General features: G+C 43.5%; 1 protein-coding gene across 3 annotated transcripts in view; it reads left to right on the top strand.

Annotated features, from left to right (window-relative positions):
• LOC128252305 (serine proteinase stubble) overlaps nucleotides 1-20,976 on the top strand; it is a 32,399-nt gene that overhangs the window by 3,209 nt on the left and 8,214 nt on the right. The window contains exons 1-2 of one of the 3 annotated variants that reach the window (XM_052979929.1): nucleotides 10,667-10,826; nucleotides 14,207-14,929. The gene's annotated coding sequence lies outside the window, so the exon portion shown is untranslated. Of the gene's footprint in view, nucleotides 1-10,666; nucleotides 10,827-14,206; nucleotides 14,930-20,976 lie in introns of those variants that run through there. The other 2 variants (XM_052979930.1, XM_052979931.1) reach the window with 2 other exon arrangements.

Raw genomic sequence — 20,976 nt, 5'->3', positions numbered from 1 at the left:
TGTTTTTAAATAATAAAAATGTGTAAAATTTCTCTTAAATCCATCACTCTTGTCCCGACTGTGCTGCAGATGAAGTGCGTCGAGATCTGCACCTGGGAGAGAGGGCCGTCGACATGGGCGTTGCATCGGTAACCGCTGGTTTCCTTTCCGCAGCCGCAATCGAAGCTGCGGCAGGTGTCTGAGGAACCGTTAGCAGTCATTAGCAATGGAATCAATTGGCGGCCCATATCCAAGTGGCTGGTGGTTAGTTGTAGTAAGGGTGGCCAAGATCGTGGATGTTGGTATCGGTGGACATGCGGTTGCAGCAGATGAAGCCACTGGCACGCAGGAAGTTCAAACCGATTGGGTGAGATGGCTATTGATGAATGATTCTGCCAACCACTGGTTTCTTTCACCTTGTGGTAAAAAATCATGATGGAAATGTTGAAGCTTGTTTCTCATCACGACTGTCAGCTTTTGTCATTAGGGCTTCGGTTTTGATATGTTTTAAATATTTTAACTAAACTAATTTTCTTTGGATCTTACTTTGTTTGTGCGTTCAACTCACTTCATTTTATGAAGTCTCCCGACAGAGATCAGAGCCCTGTTGGAAATCCCATTATTTTTTAGATTTTCTAATGATGAAAACACTTGTAGCTGATCAGATCAAGTGCTTTCCCATCTACAGAATATTTTGTGTATCCTTGGGGCAGGGCGTTCGTTATCTCCGGTCGGCAGGTTCCATCAGCTTGCCCCATTCTATGAGCGCTGTGCCCCATCTCTGATTACCCATGCTAATACCCACACAGAGCGAGAGCCACTTGGCACTTGGCCATCATTCCTTTCCGCACTCTCACTCCGGGGGCAATCAGGTAGCTCGTTTTGGTAGCGGACCCCGCTCCAACCGCTGATTATCTCCGGGAGCGGCCGGAGGAGCACTCAAAATGTTTGCCCAGACCAAGGGGGAATGATTTGGCGAACGAATTGAGCTGGAAGGAAATTGCGTGCAATAAAAGATAGATATGTTTGGGGCCCGACTATCGGCCGTTGATCATCAGAAAGAGCGGAGAGCTCCACGAATACGTATAAATATTGGCATACGCTCAGCTTATCTTGGCCAATTTATGGCCACGTTCCTTGCACACTCTGCCAAGGGGTATGGTATTCCTATTTCAGCCAAAGTAAAATAGGTACTGTAAAAAGAAAATAGAAATGAAATTCTTTAAAAGAGTATTCATTACCTTCAAATGGGTTAATTAGTCGTACAGAATTGTAAAACAACAATCAAATAATTAAACTATAACAGGATTTTAAATAACACTGGCATATTGTTATATTACTCGGTATCAAAAGATTCGATGCCTCCGGACAATTGCCATTCTTGTTTTCTTTTCCGTGCTGCCAAATGACTCAATAGTCGTTGCTGGTGGAACTAGTTCTGCTGCACGCACTCGTCACGAATCTAATGTAATTCTCAATTACGAAACGAGTTATGCCACAAATTAAGCGACAGAGATGGCGATAGACGGGGCGACTGCGAGCGCTTGGCTAACTGGACTTTGTGGCCAAAAGTCCATGCTAACAAGCCCCAGAATGGCCAAATCGTAGATGCAATACGAAACTGAGCCAGCAAAGGGCGTTAACGGTGGGGCGCCACCCCAAATTAGGAGCACCTGCTGCAAGTACGAGGCAAAAAAGGGGGGCCCAGACAAAGGTGTTTCGCTGTTATTAATTAACAACAATTCGATTTGTGGCCACACTTCGAGGCACAGCCCAACTGGCCATATGCAACTGGTCCACGACGGCAGTGGGACCGTCTGGTACTGGTACTGCGACTTGGCCTGGCCCGGTCGCTCGCGTGGTCAACCAGGCAGTAGGCACTAGGCAATAGCCACCAAACACCAAACAGCAAACACCAAACAGCAAACAGTAAACACGTTTCCGCGGAACGAGTTCGAGTGGCGATCTGCTGAGCTCCATGGAGCAACAGAGCCAAAGAGCCGCAGAACTTGCCTCCAGACCCGTTCCACCCTTTATGTTCTCCACCGCAACGGCGATGAGGAAGCATCCGTTAAACTGCGCTGTGGGCCATTGTCCAACTTAGCCCGCTTTGCATTGGGTCAACCGCGAGTGGTTTCGCTGGGAAATGGGACCACGCATGGCCCAGACAACAGGCCACTAAAGTCCACTAAAGTCCACTAAAGTCCACGGCAAGTCCACTACTCGGCAGTCAACACACAACACACAACACACGACAAGTGCTGGCAACCACGGAGCCGATCCAAGCCCATCCTAAATCTGAGTCTGTGGCTTATTTGAATGGAGGTGTTGCTGTTGCCTCCGCTGATGGCCGTTGTTAAGAGGCTCTCATGACAGGTGTCTCTGCAGCTCGAAACCGTTTTGTGTATTCCAGTGGTTTTGGTTTTGGTTTTGGTTTGGTTATGGGTTTCCTTGGTTCGGATTGAATTGGGGTCTTGCCATCTTGCTGCCTCTTCTCGTGGCGGGCTTATTTTATTATTTTTCCTGTTGCCTTTGGCCAAATTGCCTGGCTAATAAAAATAGATGCCGACCACAGCAGCAAATGAAGTTGTTGCTATTGCCAAGTTACTTCGGATGCGACTGTCTTGGTGGTTTGTTCAAAGGTAACAACTTTACCAAGGGAGTTCTTGGAATGATGATCTGTGTCTCTGAATTTTAAAAGACGAGTTAAGATTTTTTATTTATTTTTTTAACTTAATTAAAAAGTTGCCTTTAGTAGTTTACTAATTGGTATTTGGTTGTATTGTAATACATGTTGTATACATTTTTTTTATAGATTTAATAAACTTACTTTTAAGGTTTAAAGTGTGCATTATAAATCAAACATTCAGCTTCAAATGTAGTGTGTATGGGAAGTAATAATACGTCTTTTCCCAAAATATATTATTTATACAGTCAAGACATTTAAAAACTGATAGAAAATAACCATAAATACATTAAACTATTAAATTCTTAAGAATAATTTGTTCGCTTTCCCATCAAAGTGTTATTTGTTCAAGGCGAAATTATACAAACAATCCAATTTCAAAGCACATGTTTAAAAAGTTAAGAAGATTTTCCCATAATCAGATCACAGTCAAGTGTTAAATATCCAAAAAATGCCGAACAGGAAGCGGGCAACCAAGTGTGAGCGGCCTGGATCAACTTTTCCGAGAGGCATTCGCCTGATGACCAAATCGCCCGGCCAAGCCCAGCTCCATTTGGACAATTGTACCACCGGGGAGTGTTGAATTTCACTCGGCTAATTGCCCAGAGTGGCGTTGAGTGATGGGACCAACATGGATATGAGGCCATTATTCATACCTGCATTTATGGCAGCTCCCCGGCTGAGATCCTAGCTGGAGGCGCCTCCTGACATCAGAAGCGCTCAGAAGCGCTAAAAAGCGGGCCCATGAGAGTTCAGGAGTTGGCTGTTAATGGGTTGTGAGGCTCTAAACTTGCATACGGCTTCGTTGGAGTACTGGCCTTGCACTTATTCGTCTGGAAAGGGGGTTACGAAAAGTGGGGAGAGGGGATCCAGCTCAGCAGCGCATGCTTCAAACGATGGGAATTGGATTTGGGTGAGCCATCGCCTGGGATCTTTCCTCTTTGACCATAAATTCTGTAAATTCAAAGCGCGAAGGAATGCCAGTGGCCAATTATTAGAGAATGTCAGCTTGTCGCTGATATCTTGGCCATGTTTGTATTGACGATCTCAACTCTGGCTTCAACCGGGCGACAGAGAGAGAACGCTCCACTTATCGCTGCCTCATATCTAATATAGACAAGCAAACAGGTTCCCCACTTGCAGTTCAATCACGTCCGTCTCTTGCAGCCTCAGCCTCAAGTTCCCAGCATCCCAGCATCCCAACATCCCAACATCCCAACATCCCAGTTCGAATCCCAGTGCTGGACTCTCTTCTATTTCTTTTTTAATTGCTGCACTGCATCTGCCAGTCGGTCGGTCGTTCGGTCGGTCGGTCTCTTGGCTCGTTGCTGGGCAAAACGTTTGACAAATGCCAATGCCAACAATTACACGAGCAGCGATATCTCATGGATGCAACTGTGATTTGAACTCATTACGCTGCCCCGCCGCCATCCCCATCATCATAATCATCATCATCGTTGTTAGCGCCGAAGGAGATGGGCTGGCGATGACGCTGAAAATGAAGATGAAGATGAAGATGTATCCGGGCAGGTTTGCCCGTGCCAAAACATCTCTCCCCTGGCCCAAAAACAACTTCATCTCGCCGCACAGCTGACCTTGTGCCACTTGATGTGGCTGGCTGCGACCCAGACACAAGTGAAAACAAAATCCCTATTCAAATCGCTCCCTCCATAAACCTAGCAGAGCTCCCCCATCCTTCGCCCCTCCCACCCCCCCTTCGACAACCCAAAAAGTGGCCTGGCCCGAACCTGAACTTGAAGTGCGGAACCAGATGCATGTAAGTAACGGTCCTGCGGCAGATGCCGCGTCTGCCTCGTGAGAAATCAAACTGTAAAGTGCGACGCGGTCTCTGACTCCAACTCCAGCTCCAACTCGCCAGCTTCAGCCTTAGCTCCATCTGCAGCAGCTCCATGGCCATGGCCTAAACAGGTTGCAGTGGTCGTATACCATTTTCGGTTTGCTGCGCTTCCTCGCACACATACTATATGCATCTGCAGCAGCAGCAGCAGCAGCAGCAGCATGTTGGCTTTTGCTTGTGCCTGGCATTAGCCCAAAACCAATTGCACAATTTGTAACAGCTTTTGACGCTTGCTGCCCCCTGCCATCTGCCCCTGTGACTCCTTCAGCCGGGAGCTGCAACTGGAACTGCCACCGATCCACGCCCATCCCTTGCCAAAACCCATTTCCAATGGGCTGCTCCTTTTCCTGCGATTGTGATGTGTCACCTTTGGGCCTGGTGGGTGTTGCCTTGGCTGCATTTTGTGGCACGTGGAATGCGGTTCTAGACATGAGAATAGGAAGTTTTATCAACAGAGACAAATACAAATAAATCAGAAATGTACTGCATCTGAACGAGATCGAAAAACCTACAAGCTTTCAAGAATTCAAATATCTCAGCACCATTTAATTACATGTCTGGCATTTCTCACAGCGTGTACAACCTTCAATCAGCTTTATCATCCATCTAGGTGCGTTGATAGATACTTCTATGAAGACGGAAATCTTACATGCAGATTCTCTTAAGTATTTCTAATTACCTCTAATAGAAATTAAATATGTAAAATTAGGGGCTTACGATACGGGGCTATCTGATTAACTTTACAACTAGCCTTCTTGGCTCCGCAAAATTCCATGCTGGCCATTAGAGAAAGAAAGAAGTTGGAGATTCAGCAGTCTGGCCAGGCGCATTTAAAGGTAATGCCTGCCCAGGTATCCCTTCGCTGGCTGTTAACTTTCAATCAACTCTATCATCAGTCATCAGCTGCCCCATCCTACGTTCGAAAACTGGGCGTTCACCCAATTGCATCGGTCTTCTCCCTCAACTGGAGCTTAAGCTTGGGGAAAGGGATTCGGGATCGGGATAGGGATCGGGATCGGGATGGGGATGGGGATGGGGATCGACACCGGGATCTCATCCGGCTTCACACCTTTCGCTCTGGCCAATACACACACCTGTAATTTTCACCAGTTCCAGCTCCAGCTCCAACTTCAGACCACGGATCGCGACGAAGACAATTTGTAGAACCCTCTGGGGCCGGCCTAAACCAGCTGATTCGGGCCAACTGATTGCGACTTGCAACTGCAACACACGCTGCAATAATTTCGTAATTTCTCACTCACTTAATTTAGCACAATTAATCTCAATTTCAGCTGTCAACCGGAGTAGGAACCAGGCAGCGACGACTCTTGGCCAGCGCTCCACTTCAGGTTGCATCTATGTGGTTGCTTTGGCTGTTGTTGGGCTGGGGCGCACGCATGACGTGGCGGGGCAGTGGGAAGATTCCCATAAATATTGGACTGCCGTTAGAAATTCATGTGTAATTTGTCACCTGAAATTAATCTGTGTCCAACGCCAGTCCAACACCAGTCCGCCGGGGTGTTGGGTGATTTGTTCGAGTCTCTGCCCGGTCTGACACCCAAATTGAAACGCATGCCAAAGCGCTGACTGCTGACTGCTGACTCCGTCTTTTCCCTGACATGACCTGGCTTCAATCTGCCCCATCTATCTGTTCTAGCACTCCTCCTCCGTCATTGTTTATTATATCATCATAACGCCAACTGTTAACTGACCGTGACCGTCTGCCTCCGACCAAGAGTTCACCAAGAGAGTCACTGCCCCGGCGGTTATACTCTGGCAGTTCGGCCTCCGATCTGGGGGGTCTAACGCATGGTATGGGAACTCTGTGGAGAGGTGGTCTTATCAAAACTAGAACAGCTTGGACGTAATTAATAGACCTTACTGTTGTACATTAATCATAGGTTTGCGTATGGAGGGAATACTTGCGTAGGAATTTTAAGTGATCTTATGAATTTTAAGTGAGCTTATAAAAACACTTAACATTTGTTTAAAAAAATAAAATAAATATATATACGAACTAACCCAAATTGAACATAAAATGGTTAGTCCGAATCTATGTTTGTCTTTTATTGTTGCTTAATTAGCACTTAGTTAAAAGAGCATCCAATCGTCGTTTACTTCCACTCCCAGTTTGGCTTCCTGTTGTCATTCCCATTTGTATGCTCATTCTTTCGCATTGCCACACATTTTGGGCCTTTTGTGTTCTTTTTGGCCATTAGACAATGTTTAGGGTTACATTTGTGAGTGCTTTTAATTTAATTTGCCTCAAGAGTTCGCTGCCATTTTATTGTTGTTATTGTTCTTTTTATTGTTTCTGCTGCTGTTGCTGCTGGTTTTCCACTGGGTATGTATTTTTTTTTTTATTTGCCTCATTTTGCGGTTTTGGGTTTATGTTTTCAACTTTTCTCTGCTGCGGTTTAACAAATTTTCTGGAGATGTGGCTCGGCTTGGCCTGGCCTGAGTCTTGTCTTGGTCTTGGTCTTGGTCTTGGTCTTGGTCTTGTCTCTCCATACAGGTTCTCGCCGTCTCTTTTGCGATGGCAGTGTGTTTTTCCTGGGCTGCCGTACACTTGCTTAGATATAGATATGGTCTTGAAACGTTAGCAAACTCGCACACACACCGGAGGGGGGTCGTTGGTGGTGGCTAGGTGGGTTCGTTTCGTTTGCAGCGAGGCTCCGTAGCTCCATAGCTCCAACAACAGCTCTAGCTCTAGCTCCAGTCCCGGCTCCATCCCATGTCCATCTCCATTCCGTCCACATTTATGGCAGTTGGCAGCCACGGCCACAGCCACAGCCACAGCAAGGTGTTATTTTCATTTCTAGGTTACTGACCCATGTCACATGTGTGTGCGGAAAATTCAATATTGCTGTGAAAAATACTTACACAACTATTAAATAAAGACATGGCCAAGACGGCCGGCCCAGAGCCAAGGCCCAGCTGCCTGGCCTGTACTTAATAATTACGCTCATTTCATGCATGCAATGTTTGGATTCCCGGGAATCGACCGCCCACCATGTCCCACCCTTCGTCGCCCTTTCGCTGCGAAGCTTCGTGGCGCACAGCTTTTCCAGCTGGAAATGAAAGAAAAATTCTTCGACAGCTGCCGTTGGCAGTGCTTGCTTTTGGCTTAATTAATTACCGCATTCCATCGACTTTAGCCATCGCCATCGCGCCATTCCATCTCCCATCCGACGATCCGTTTCTCTATTTGCGGAACCCAAACGAAAGACTCAAGGCACAAACTCGCCTCGCTTTCCACTTCCTACTCGATAATCGATTGAGTTCGTACATGTCATTTGCAGCGCTTTTGTGGCATTGTTGACAGCACAAAACGATTCCGAATGAAAATGACATGATGTGCACGCCAAGATCGGTCTTAACCAGAGCACACTCTTTTATCGGCCATAAGACCGGCTGGAGTTAAGCTAAGTTAAGTTGAGTGGAGTGAGGTCTATTGGCATGACAAATTGCGACCCATTAATCTTGACACGGACTTTCACTTTGCCCTAGCACCAGCCCCAGCCCAGACCCAAAACCCGTAGTTCACACACGGCTCACGAGATCGTCGCTGGGTTCATATTATGCAAATGTCAATCAGAGAAGCGTTGACAGGATGCTAAAAACCAAGGCGTGCACTTCAATTGGAGGGTAAGGCTGGGCTTTTACATTTATTTTTAGATATTTTTTTCGGTTTTCAAAATTAAGATATTTTGTTACTTTTGAAAAGAGGGTATAAAGTTTTCATACAAATATTTTGCAGATTTTTTAATATTATTAAATAAATAATTGCTTTTTAATTTATATTTTTGGCTATACCTCAAGGATTAAGTAAAGTAATTCAGACCAAAGTTTAATTTTACTTTTACCAGTTTTTTGTTAGACATTTTTTTTAAGTAATGGAAATTTTACTTTGCCTGTATCGCTGAGAGCCAGTATAATTGGCAAATATATTGGCAGCATTTTGTTCCAAGCCACGGCCATTGTGTTACCCATTTAAATTAACGATTCGAGATTTGATTCACGTGTAAACGATTAATCAAGTTCCAAGCAGCAAGTCCAACTCCAGCTGGCTGTGCCTCCTGACTCCTGCCTCTTGCCTCTTGCCTCCACCTCCTCTTCGCCAGTCGAAGAGTGCCACTTGCTGCGTTTTGTTAGCCAGCCGCGGGACTGAGGAGCTGGCTAAATGGGTCAGTAAGGTGGAATTCGATTTTCGGCTTACATCGAACGCTTAGAGCCAAATTAAATATTGGTAAAAAAAAGATGTCATGGGGAGTTTTTATGGCAGAATTGAGATATTTTAGTTTCGGGCTAAATTGGCAGACACATAACAGTTGGAATTATTAGATGAACAAAATGTGGGTAGAAGTAAAGAGCGTAAAACCAGACCCATTAAACCGGATAAGCTAAAATATTGGTAGATAAGTTTATAAGTTAAGATAAAATATACATATATTTATATTTTATCATTAAGAGGAACGATTTATAGACCATTTGAGAGTGCCATTAAATGCTGAAGCGAAAGAGTTCAGAATTTTGAAGAACTTTTTATATCTTCAATTATTCCAGCTTTCGCTCCTTTCTTTCCCGAAACCCAATCTCTTGTTTTCTTTGATCACCCTTAATTACCTGCTATATACAACTTCATTCGCAGCTGATTTATGATCGCTTAGCGATGACAGTGTTAAATGATCTTGGCTCAATCGATGTCTGAGTAATTCAGTAGTAACATCCCAGCAATCGGCGTGGATCCACGATCCCCAGTTCGTCGACGATCAACGATCAACGATCAACGATCAGCGTTGAGTATTCTGTCATTGAACTGCTCTGCGGTGCAGGAATCCACTGGAAGATCCATCTATCAGCGCGCAGTCAGGCATGAATGAATGTTTCTCTTCATTTCGCCAAGATCATCGATCGAGAACCCAGCAACGTTCGTTGAACTGCACTAAACCGATTGCTAGCCCATTTACAATGTTCGAGTGTTAATTTTTCAAGCCGGTTAGCTGTGGAGACTGTGGGCAATTTGAGCTAAATTTGATAGGAATTGGTCGATACCATTATGCAAATCGTATTGGTTCGTATTAATCCGCCATGATCGGTGATCTGTGCGAAACCATAAACATCGGCTCGTGAGACTTTACTAATTACCAATGTTCTTGATTAGCTGAACCTGAACCCTCAAGGTGTTGCGATTTGTAGCTTATTGTTGAGTATTAATCTTTTTATTTTTGAAGGAGAACTGATCACTTAAGAACTTTATTTATTGATTAAATCTTAATCCTAACTGTACACAAGAATGAAATAGTATACATTATATTACTAATTAAAATACCATTCTTTATGCTTTAGTTTTTATCTCTTCTTTGAAAAATGCATTAAATCCCCCCATGATGGCTAAACCACGACTTACACATATATTTGCTTTAACGATTCCCCTTTGCTGCCAATATTTCAGCATCCAAGCGTGAATCGAACTGAATCATCGGTTCGGCCGCTTTTGGCGTCCCCCGTAAAACGGTAACAATAGACTGCACTCAGCGTTACGTAACAGTTATACTGATAACTCATAAAAATTCCCAGCGAATGCGGGGCGACAGATCTTTAACACTGACCCACTTTCAAAAGTCGGTGAGTCAATAAAGAAACCGCACACGGGTCCAAAATAAAAGAGCTTGCGCTAATACGCAGATTAAATAATCGCCTATCCATGAATCACTGATCCCGAAGAAGGTGGGGGTTGAGCTTTTGGAGGCGGGCGACAACAGTGACAAAGTCTGGGAATTGGCGGAAAAGTGGCCAAAAGCATTGGGGCCGAAATTGATGGGCAATGTGTGTGTGCGCGCACGGCTATTTGTTTACCAGTTAGCCTGGGGGGTCGAGGTCGCCGCGGCCGTAAACATTTGTGCACTTATCAATTTGCCAGCCGCAGCCGAAGAGCTCGCAATCAGCTGTTCAAACGAAAGACTTAAGGCACAAACTTGCCCATCATAAATCTCTCTTCGGAGCTGGAAGACGAAGACCCGTCTTCGCTTCTCTGACTTCGTTTCTCTTTTGCCAGAAACTCTTCGAGCGGGCTTTTCTCTTGGCACCTGGCGCAGTTTTATGCGCTGGCTGCTGCTTTGCCGGTCGCAGTTTGGTTTTCACAGCGCTCGAGTGCGGTTCAGATCGGTTTCCGATTCGGATTCGGTTTCGATTTCGCTGTTTGCTGTTTTCTGTTCGCTTTTCGGTTCGCACACTTGCAGTTCCATTCTACAAAAAAACAAAAAAAAAAGAAACAAGCAACCAGACGAAATTCACAAAAAGGTGCCTAATTTTGTTACACACTTTAACATTCAGCCCAGAGGCTAGAAACCAAAAAAAAAAAAAGAAATTAAATAAAAATCAAGAAACAAAAAAGAAGTAACCGAAACCGACCAGACATTTCAATCAATCAAAAAGACGCAAAACCTAATCGAAATTGTTAATCGAAAATTACACAAAATGGAAAAAACTGTTAGGACATAAAGCCAAAAGACCGAGCCGTCGAAAAGTGAGAGTTTTCCACGTTCGTGCCCATGTCTCGAAGTAATTTTGCCGTAGTTTCTTCATCTTGTGTTCCCTCTTCTCGATGGTTAAACAAACTTGCGACTCAATCACGACTAATTGCGCATGCGGGCCCGCTTTGTGCGTATTTAAAGCGCCGCCTCGACAACGATGCATACTGGCATATTACAAAACCGGAGCTCCGGAGTCTGTTTAATATGCGTGTCACGTTGCCGGCCATCAAGTTCAAATTGCATTCGCTGTCAACGCATTGTAGCAGCAGCAGCAGCAGCAGCAGCAGCAGCAGTAGCAGCAACTTCTGCTTGCGGCACGCGTTGAGATTTTGAAATTAACACCCCGAGGGGCCACAAACTGGAGCACCTCTGGCTGCTAATTAAGAAATAAAGCCTTATCAGAGCCGCAGCAAATGCTGACAGCAGGATAACAGCCAGCCAGGATAATGACCTCGGCTCGGCTGCCAGCGCCTGTGCCAGTGCCAGTGCCAGTCGATAACTTTTGGCAGGCGACATGAGCACTAATTAGTCGCAGCCTTTGCTAAATGCTAAATGCAAACAGCAACGGCAATCGCCGCTTAACTTGGCACTTGTTGCCTGGCAAAAAAACAAAAAATCACGAAGCGAGAACAACGAAAAACGCTTCGACTTTGGCTTCAGCTTCAGCTTCAGCTTCAGCTGCAAATGCAAAGTGAGTTAATGCCGCTGCAGCCAGTTTTTCCTGCTCCCGACACTGTCAAATGCCAACTCGCGGGCTGGGCGACTTGCTCGTGGGGCATTTAACTGCCAAGCTAATGCACTCACTCACAGATACTCACCAACACACGAGCAGCGGGCCGGCCAGGGATCTAATACAAGTGCAGTTAATTAATTTCTTTGTTGTTCTCTACGGTAAATCATGCCGTGTGTGCTGGTTCTTTGCTTCTTCGCCAGAATTTTCGCACAGAAAGTACGAGTGGCACTCGGAAAAATGTGAATGCTTTCATTTCTAAATGGTTCTTTAAAAAATATATCAAATCAGAAAAGAAAATACGTTTTAAAGTTTTTTCAATCACGTTTTGTATAGGTATCTAGAAACAAAAAATTTTAATTTAAAAAGTGCACAACCAATTAAAAGTTTTTAAAACTCAAATGCAAAATAACACATTAAAATTGTTAGAGTGAATTTGCAAACAAAGCCAACCGCTTAGGCAATTTTTTGTTAAGATGTTTTTTTCTGTCGCTTCTCAGGCATTTAAAAAAAAAAGTAATAATTATTTTCCCGTTTTCGATTAGATACGAAAAGTAATTCTAATCAAAAAAGAGATTCAAGTTCTCAACTAATTTCTAAAGCCCTTTTGTATCTGGATTTTCTTAATTTAAATCCAATATGATCCCGTTTTTAGCTGTGCAGCGAAAGCAGAAGACTCCACATCGACGTCTTTGACTTTGCCTTTTGTTGCAGCTACTTGAACTGCATTTGCATATAAATTAGTTTTGATAGCGCTCCATGAAGTCCCCAGCAGCAGTAGTTTGATGTTTATTCTGCGAATGCGTTGCGAAAAATCAACTTGTGGCTGCAACTGCCTAACGGGATTCATTAAGTGAAGTACAACACAGGCAGTGGCGAAGTGCGAGGGCAGGGGCAAATGGGAAATCAAGCGATAAGTCGGCAATAAAAATTGGCAGCACTTTGGCACAATTAAGGCAAGGGGCTGAAGCTGGAGCTGGAGCTGGAGTTGGTAACAAAAGAGAGCCAACTGGCCAGCAGCAAAGCGACTGGGTTCTGCACCAGTTAATTGTTGGCCGTTGACAACTTCCACTCGCCGTCGTGCCACAAGGAAGCATACCATTAATCGGCAAAGAAGTGCAAATTCACATTTAATGAGCCACTGGCAGGGGTTGGGGAAATAGGGGGAAAATGGGGGAAAAGGGGCAGGAAGCTGCGGTCTGAGCCAGCTGAAAGTGATTCTTGCGGTGTCTTGGAGTTGGGGAATCTCAGCGGTCGCAAGTGCAATTGCCAAAGAGAAAAGATAAACAAGGGAAATAAGTGGTAAACTGCAAATTGTAAATATGAAAAAACTAATAATATGAACATTTTTTTACATTTTACCCAATCTTTTTTACCGTTAAATTATATTTAATACTTCTTTCATCTAAGAGGTAATTATTATAAAGATAAAATAAACATACAACTAATTGTTCAGCTCATCAGAATTAAGTGCCATCGATTTGTTTTGATTAAAGTGGTAAAGATAAAACAATTCAGATTAAGAATCCTGTTCTCAGTTGCTCAGTTGGTGGTTTTTATTTAACGTTTAAACATTAAACTTAAATGGCAGGCAGCTTAATAAATGCAAAACATAATTTCATTAAAAAGAAAAAAAGAATTTCTAGCAAAAATGTAAACTATGTTACTGGATGCTATCTCATCTGAACATAGCTTAAGCCTACAAAACCATTTAATTTATTTTGGGTTAGAGTTTTGATTGCTCTTTGTGTACCTCAGACCTTTTCCCAAAATAAATCAAGTTCTCTTTTTATGTTGCTTCTGTTTGGACAGAGAAAACTCAATTTGTTAGCCCAATTACTAGCGCGATAATGTTTCTCTCACCCAGTTAAGCATCTTTGTATTTAAAGACCGTCAATTGGGAGGGGACCCCCTTGGTTGTCACTTTCGAATCACAGATCCGAAATTATAAACACGAAACATTAATTCGTTAAATCGTCGTCGCTTTCAACTGTCACTTTTGAGTGGTCTGCGAATGTAAAATGCAATTTCCATTTTCATAACGCCTCATAACTCAAGATAGCCGTCAATTTGGGTCTTTGGCTAACTGGCTAACTGGCTAACTGGCTAGCTGGCTAACTGGCTAACTGCCCGACTGGCAGCCTGGGCAGTCCCAACCTGTTCGGTAGAGCGGATCGGACTCCCCGCCAACTGATATGCATCGATTTTTGGCAATTCCGTTCGGCTACCAGCGGATCGAATGCAAATAGGGTCCGCAGAGCGGAGCGTGGTTGGCCTAATCACATGGCTGTCGAGGGCTTTTTGCATAAATTTCGGCTGGCCAAGAGCGAAGCCGAAAATTGATGCTAGGCATGTGATTTCTAATTCGATCGTTGGCCCATTTTCATTAACAGCTCTACTTCTGTTTTGTTTTGCAGCCCACAAACGCCCACGACGGAGAGGCGGTGAGAAAATAAAAAGAAATCAACTCAAATAAAAGTGAAAAACAATAAAGGCCAAGGAAAATCGCGGTGCAATAAAAGCTTAGCTCAATCACAAAGCGAAATAAATATTTTCAGTTCGAGCCCCAGCAATAAAGAAAACAAATAAAGCCAGAGAGAAAAAGGTTCCAGCAACAATTAATTAAGAGTGTGCCCGTGATTGTTGTTGCAACTACAACAAAAAAAAAAATAAAATAAAAAAAACTCGTTCACATATATTTACAAAAGCTTTTTACGGCTTCGCAGTGAAATGCAAATCAATTAAAAATATTATTGTTAAAGGAAGAAACAAAAAATTCGAAAACGAAAAGAAATTTCTGTTACAGTTTGATTTGCCATTACCCGGGGAGTAAATGTGTTTTATTGACCATGAAAACGATGGAAAGTTAGCGATTTAAAATAAAGAAAATAATAATAATTATTAACGAGAATTCTTCAAAGTGTGCGTGCAAATATCTCAAGCAAAAGCAAGGAGAGGTAAATCGTAAATGGGAAAACCGCCAAGTGACCAAAATGGCAATGAGTGAAAATCAAATTTAATAATCCATCTACAGTTGGCCGTTCTATATAAATAGTTAAACACCAAACAGACACTTTAAACAAGACGCAAGTTTTACGATCGCAACCAGATAGCACAACCGAAACTGAACAGAGAGCCTAGTAAGTTGAAGTATTTATTATTTTTATTGTCTAAGCTTTCACCTAGAGTCAAAATTAACGTTGCTCTTCGCAGACAAGAAACAGCATTAACTTCAATTTAACCCGAAACCATTTTTTGACCAACTTTCATATATCACCGGGATATATATATAATATTTTAAAAGCCCTTCTGTTTACTGTTCTCATCTCTGGCTTATATTTTAATAATCACTCTGTTGCTCCCTTTCTATTCAGCCAACTCGCTTAATTAGGGAATCGTCCGTTAGGTCGGATGCCTAAGTTTCTAGACTCAAGAGAACTCCCTTAATAAATGTGTTTACCAAGAAATTAACATCAACATTTGTTTTATAATCGCCCCGAATGCTTGGCACCTTTGGCAGGTGTAATTTTCCCAACCAATTTGATAGTGCTGTTGGCCTCGCTTAATTCGTCCAGCCATTCTAATTTCGCAATAGTTGCCGCATCGAGGCTTGTCACTAAATCATAGTCTGCCAGATGGCATGCGATTATCCAGCTCGGAGTGTTATAAAGCCCCAGTCGAAGTCATCTTCAGCAACAGCTATAGCTACAGCTCCAGCTTGTCTGGGTTGTGTCAACCTCGGGCCATCTTCTGCCACAGCGTGTGTCGTTTTATTAGCGAAAGTCATCGAGCAGAATAATTGTTGCAATGTGGATGTCTCTTCCCCTCCGGTTCCATATTTCATTCCCAAATGCCATACCATCCCATAATATCCCATACCATACCATTCCATCGTGCGGCAATCAAAGTGCGCGCTCGTAAAGCGCAATTCACTTGCGCGGAAAACCAAATTTGTCCTCTTGGTCTTAGCCAATTTCGGTTCGGTGTCTCTGGGCCTTTCGGCCCAATGTTGGCAAGCAGCTCAGCAGTCAGCAAACTGTGACCGTCTTTTGGCTGCTTCCAGCAGTTATATAATTTTCCGAACCCATTATTCCATTTGTACAACTTCAGGCGCAAAATTATTTAAATGCGTCAAAAATTTCTGTCGCTTTTGGGAAATGGTGAAATAATATCAGTGCGATAGTTTAATTTCTGATTATTACGGAGATTGGGAAAGACCTTGGCTTGGGGGGCAGTTATACAATAAAAGTGCAGTGGCCTTAGGACGCAAGTGGCCAAATTAATTGTTTGCCTTTACAATGAACTCTTTGACACCAAAAAATTTAAAATGCTGCATTCGCCTATTTTAATACACAAACAAAATTTTTAGATTTAACCATTGCTAGTTTATGAACTACATTTTTGTTTACATTTAAATTTTTCAGAATATGTTTTGGAAAAGACAATTTAGTAGTTCTCATATTACATATCATGGCTTTTCTACAACTTCTGCATGTCATGTCGAACAAAAACTTTACTTAAACTCAGAACTTTACATATAGGAGGCAATTGTTGTGGTTGTTTCTGCCCTTGAACCTAAAAAGAAGTGTATTATTATTTAAGAGTTAGCCAAGAAATTCCCACCAAAACAATGACAATGAAGTATAAACATATAATCAGGGTCAAGAGAAATGCCCCCTTTTGAGAATTATCTAAGTGGCGTCATTGTTACTCCATAAATGTCGTTCGCAGTCAATCAATAAATGAGAACAATAGAAGAGTTTACCAGTTTTGGGTCACAACAAAACACATATCATAGTGGCTTCGAATCGAACATAACTCTGGCCTCCGATTAATATTCATTAAGCTGATTTTATAACATCAACATGGATACAGTTTACAGCTATAAGCCGCAATTAAAGTCTAGACGACCAATGCAATTGCTGAATTAATCATTGGCCAACCGTGCCTCCGAATGAGTGGCAAAAGATGGGAGTGAATGAATTAATGAATGAACGGCCTGTGATTATGAATGGCAAACATCCAGCGGCAGATGTGTAATTATTTCTGCATTAATTGCGGACACAGCAATTAACACTCTTGACACTCTTTGCCGGGCCAGAGATCTAGTTGAAATGAGTCTGGGTCTGAAGGTGTGAATGGATCCATCGGATCGGATCATTTGATGTCTGTGCCATTCTATTTTCGCCACTTTTCTTTTCTATCTTTCTGCAGCTCATCTGCCCGGAGGCCCTATTTGCTGTCATTGCCACTGCCACTCGAGTTGCCTGCGAATGGGACAAGTGAATGCTGATTGACCCACTGGATCCACATCCATGGGACTCCGCTTGGGGCGTGCTCCAAGTGATGGCAACGTGCACTTCATGCAAATTAACGACAGCCATCCCTTTACCAGCACTTAGGGACATTTACTTTGAGCTCTTTTCACTTTCAATCTGTCAAATTGTCACACACCAATTGAAGCTATGAAGCTAAGAGGTGATTGCGCTGGCACGACTTTGGCTTAAATATTTTTGGCAGGCCGAATGTGTTACGCTTGCTGTTACTTTTTCGCCTCGATTGGGGCCCTCATTTACGGCCAATTCGGAGCGTTACGGTTACGCACGTGTTGCCGTTGCCGTAACTTCCTCAAGGGACTGGGCCCGAGCATGATCGTGGCCGAAATGGGGCCTTTCAATTTACCAATCCATTCAACTCATTGATGCGACCGTTATGAAATCGAAAATGAAGCTATTTAGAATAGGTGCTGGGAGGAAAGCAAACTGGAAATGAAAATCCGAATTAATTATGCCGTGGATTGGAAAATAAATTACGAGAAGTCACTTTAGAACCCGACCCTAAAAGCTGCAGCGTCATGCGGCTTGAGCCTGGGCCAAGACAAAGTAAATATTTGGACAATGGGCCAGCTCACCGCTCTTTGTTGGTTTTTCTTTGGCAGTGGGAAATCCCACAAGAGCGATGAAGAAGAAAGGAGGAAAAACAAACAAACAAAACAAGAAAACAGCAATAACAGCTGGGGGCCCTCTGCGGTCAGTTGGAGGTGCAAGTGCACCAGAGAGGCAGCCACAGGTTGCATAGCACTTGACCAATGGCAATCGAGCCACTGGCCACTAGCCACTAGCCTTTAGCCATTAGCCATTAGCCGCGTGAGGTTAATAAACCAGGGGAAGCCAAGCCGAGTCGAGCCCGCTCTGGCGGTGATTTATGTTTGTGGCCCAGTCTCGGACACTTAACAGGTTGGGAACGTGTTGCTTTTATTTTGGCCCGACCGGCCGACCGACCGACCGACCGACCACGGCCGAAATTGATGCCCGGCTAATGCCACGCCGTAGGATGCGTTCCACATGGCGTATGCGTAATGCCCCGATCTGGCTGCAACGAAATTAATTAGCGCTCTCCGCGAGCATATGTTTTCAATCAGCCAACAGGCGCCAGGCCAGCACACTCGCTCCACAAAGTTTACTGACGATGAATAAACAAAAAGAAAGTTGGGGAATAAACAGCATCCTGTGATGTTTACTACTTGTTAACGAAATAATTTAAAGCAAATTAGAAAGTGTTCAGGGATTAAATTTTGCTTTCAACGTACAAAATAAAATCAAAAAATTTTCAAAAAAAAAAAAATTACCAAGTTTATAGATCCATAAATATTGCCTGGTTCAGCACACACACATAAAATCAGCATTTTTTGTTCATTAAACTTAATGGTTTAGTTTATTGTAAATCTTGCTGTTTTACGGTTCAATTTATGTACTGTAAACATACGCATCTTTGTTCAGTAATTATTTCATAACTAGTTAGATCAACTTTTCGTTAGCGCGTAAAACGGTTTCTGGCCATTAATCCCTATATCAAATGACCGTCATTTATCATGCTATACTTTAGCTCCATATTTCCTTCAGCTATTCCCAGTTATAACGAGATTTTAAACACTTCTTTCAATTTACTGCACTGCGTCCGCTGTTCGAGACTCGTTCGCTTAGCTCTTTTGATTTTCACATTGATAAGCGGTCGGCTCAGGTGCAACGACTTTTCCCCCTCACTGTTCTCAGTACTCACACGTCGCACTCCCAGAGATTCTCGTACTCTTACTGGGATTCCCAGTCCGAGGTTGTAGTCGTAGCGTCAGCATCGAGTGACCGCCTCCAGGTATGGATGGAATGGATTTCACATGGCCGGGCCACTCAAAAAATGTGTTTGCGTTACGCGCAGTGATTATAACAAGCTTCGAGCCCCTTCTTCACTTTTTCTCGCTCACCATCCCTCTTTCACTATCTCAAAAGATGCCGACAGCCACAGCTTCAGCTGGAGTTGCCCCCTGCCCCCTAGAAAGAAGCCCTTCTCATCTTCACTGAGAGAAAAGCAGAGTCATTATTTCTGAATGTCTTTGGAAATTTTTCTTCAATACAAACTTCTTATTGATCAAAATCAACAATAAAAAAAAAACAAATTTCTTATGACAATGTTTAAAAAAAATAACTTTATTGTTTAGAAGAATTTTAGAATATAAATGTAGTATTTTTAGCTTATTAATTTATATTTTCTGAAATGTTACGGTTATTCTTAAAACCAAGAACAATAAATTAAATTAAGAGCAATAACCAATTTCGTACCGTGCATCAGTTGGCTGCGTGTCAGGCTGTTTAAGTCGCTCGTGGCTTGTGTGATCCAGTTGTTTATCTTTTTCATTAGCCTGGGCGGCCTGTCATCTGTGCCGTCGCCTGTCGATCGCCAGCCGATTGACAAAACGCCTACCGGGTAAGCGTTTCCTTAGCCACCAAAGCTGATACCAGATGCTGCAGCCAGATGCCGATGCCCCCGGCCAGGAGTGCTAGTGCCAGTGCTCTTAACTAAACGGGCTGAGACTTTTCCTCGCCTTACCACACGCCAACAGCGGTGGGGAAGGGCCGGGGAAGCGGAGGAAGTTAAGTGACTGACGCAAATTGCGCAATTGTTATTACAATTACTCTCTTCCACCAAGTTGCCTGCTGCTGCAGGTCGAACTTTGAGTTGAGCTCAGCTACTCAGCACGTACTTGCACTGGGCGAAAGAGTGGGGTTTTAGTCACACAATAATAAAAAAAATATATATAAGTCGATTCCATAACTTCAAGTACTTATAACTTGTGTTATAGTTATATGACTCTTTTTATCAATTTATTTTCTTTGATATTACAAATGTTTACAATTAATGAAAGTTAAACCCAGAGCAGAACCGATTATCAAAATCTTCAAAGAAACTTCCACTTGCGCTTCAATGCTGATTAAACCCAAAGACATTTAAATTACAAATTTTATTTGGCGGATCTTAAGTATTATTTCCACTTCTTAACTCTAATTAATTGAAACCTAGAGAATTGTTGGCAGTGAGTGCCGTAACTCCGGCAGGTCATGCCGAAACGCAGCCAAGTTCGGTTAACATTTTTCTAATAGTTGTGGCATTTTGCTGTAAAATTATTTGGCCTCTGGCTGGATTTGAGTCTCTGTCTGTCTGGGTCTGGGCCTGAGTCGATGTCTGGCCATTTGACTGCTGACTGTGTCAGACCGCTGCTGCTACCCGTCTTTGGCTCGTTTTGGGCTCCTAAAGATAGTCATTAGCACGAGAGATTGCTGTTGCTACTCCGACTTGCTACCTTTTCGCCTGCTTCTGTTTTGGGGCGTTTAAACGGGGTAATTACGTTTCGGGTATTTTTCGACCGGCTTTCTGCGAAAAAAAAACCAAGCCCAAAGTACAGAAGGCTAAGAAGTAACAACTAGATGCTGCCGCTGCCGCTGCCGCTGCCGCTTTCGTTGAGGAAATGAAAACGTAACGAAATCGATTTCCAACGGTTCATGCGCCGAATGGATCGCTATATAGCCGGCGTGTGGCCGGGGCAAGCACATCTTTACCCCAGCACCGCCCTGCCCCGCCCCTGGCCGCTCGCAATTGGAAATAGAGTTATTAGGAGTGAGCGTTAACGCTAACGTTTCGTTTGCGTTTCTGGCTCATTGGACTCCAGTGAGCAGTCGGAGTCGGCAGGCCGGTCGGTCAATTGACGATACGATTCGAGAGGCCCGCCAAGAACTCGGCACGAAGTCGGCCATGATGTGGGGAATATGTTCGGGGCTAAAGCTGAAATTAATCTCGAGGCACATGTTCATCCAATACACATCCACATCCACATCCAGCTCAACTCCAACATCAACAT

The sequence above is a fragment of the Drosophila gunungcola genome, chromosome 3R (assembly GCF_025200985.1).
Source record: "Drosophila gunungcola strain Sukarami chromosome 3R, Dgunungcola_SK_2, whole genome shotgun sequence".
In the NCBI taxonomy this organism is placed as follows: domain Eukaryota; kingdom Metazoa; phylum Arthropoda; class Insecta; order Diptera; family Drosophilidae; genus Drosophila; species Drosophila gunungcola.
This window is presented reverse-complemented; position numbering and strand designations above follow the sequence as displayed.